At 38.9% G+C, this 1,677-nt stretch overlaps 1 long non-coding RNA gene across 1 annotated transcript in view; it reads right to left on the bottom strand.

The window, feature by feature from the left end:
* LOC104979786 overlaps nt 1-1,677 on the bottom strand; it is a 7,295-nt gene extending 5,618 nt beyond the window's left edge. The window contains exon 1 of the long non-coding RNA XR_824198.1: nt 1,619-1,677. This is a non-coding gene — a long non-coding RNA (uncharacterized LOC104979786). The remainder of the gene's footprint in view (nt 1-1,618) is intronic.

Below are 1,677 nucleotides of genomic sequence, written 5' to 3' on the forward strand. Positions count from 1 at the left end.
TGAGGTAGGTAGCCAGAGAGCCTTTCTTTAGGAAGTACTGTTGTAGCTGGGAAGAATTCAACCACAGGCTTGAACTCTGCCACAGGACAGGAGAGTCAAAGAGATTGGTGGGGGAGGTACCTTGATTCCTACTATTCAGAGGTTGAGAAGGTAAGAGGGGGCTCTTTTTACTCAAGAGCATAGCATTTATATGTGTCCTACTGGTCCTACATCAAAACCAGTTCAACCACTCAAAAACACAAGAGAAACTTATATTAATAACTAACACTATCTTCTGGCTAGTGAGCCAAAAAGACAAAAACCAATCGGACTTACTAAATTTCTTCCAAGATGTGAAATGGTATGAGGACTACTTATGATTTTTAGAATATCAGAATGCTTGACATAAAAGATGCATGTGACAGTTTTTCTTTTCCAGCAAGGTTTGTGTACTAGGTAACAAATTTCAAAACTATGAATCCTGGAACAGAAGTTCTGTATTTTGTTTTGAAATGTAATTGAAGTTCCATAAAAAGCCACCAAGAGGAGCTCAAGACTTGATATAACAGAAACCCCACTTGTCATGGCTCACTAAAAATATACTTGACGAAACTACAAATTCTTATACCTATCTTCAATAGGTTTAGGGAAAACAGGAAGCCTCTGATTTTTCTTGTGAAATTTACATCATTACTAGAGACAGGAAGAAACACTGTAATTTCTCCCTCAACTTCTCCTAAGTACAAATTCAATTTTCTAGACCGGTTCCAGTAAGTTGCCAGCCAGTCTTAAACACTCACTGGAGGAAACGTGTACTTCATACTGATGTTACACATACTTGGAAGGTGCACATCAAAGTGCGAGCTTCAGACAAAAATATTCAAACTGAAGGTGCAATGACCGAAGGATGCCCTCACTTAGGCTGGCTCATATTTCCAAATATAAAAAGAATGATTTTTGAATCTCACTTGCTAACCAATAGCAAACTGAATAATATAGGCTGGGAAAGCTACAGTTTCTCAAGGATAAGCCTACTGTAAGAAAGGAGCTTGGGGTTTGTATTACTCTAGAACACTTACTTGTTTCCAAGTCAGATAACATTCCAATTTAAACAATTTCACAGAAGGTTGTAAAAACCTCTATTCCACTAATAACATCAGTTATCAATTCCTCATAGGCTTAAAATCCATCTAGAGACCTCTCAGAATTATTTGAATACCTCTATCTTAACAAGAAATAGACCACTTTTCAGATTCTTGGAAAGAAGAACTATCTAATGTGATTTCTTAACAAGGGAAGTAAATATACTTCCTGGAAACATTATTGCAATTATCATCTTTCATCCTCCCCCAGAGACTCATTCTTTATTAAACCTCTGTCATTATTTGGAGCTTCTCTCTATGTATTTTGCTTCGCTTCCAGCCTGCAGGAAGTTTAGGTGCTGAGGAGAACCCCGTGGAAGAGGGCTGAGTAGGTGGGTGGGACCTACTCTGTTCCGTTATCTTTGTTGTAAAATTGGTGTGCAGTGATCAACAGCACAGGCAGAAACAATTTCCCAGAAGAAGCCAAAACATTCAGCCATCAGCAGACAGTTAGTTAAGAACCCAGAGGAGATGGGGTGTTTCGTTAGAGCTATTACCTCACAGGATGATGACTGAGTGCGGTAACTTGGCACGATCTTGAAGGTGATACTCCCCC

This window comes from Bison bison, unplaced genomic scaffold, assembly GCF_000754665.1.
Source record: "Bison bison bison isolate TAMUID 2011002044 unplaced genomic scaffold, Bison_UMD1.0 scf7180017858554, whole genome shotgun sequence".
Taxonomy (NCBI): Eukaryota; Metazoa; Chordata; class Mammalia; order Artiodactyla; family Bovidae; genus Bison; species Bison bison.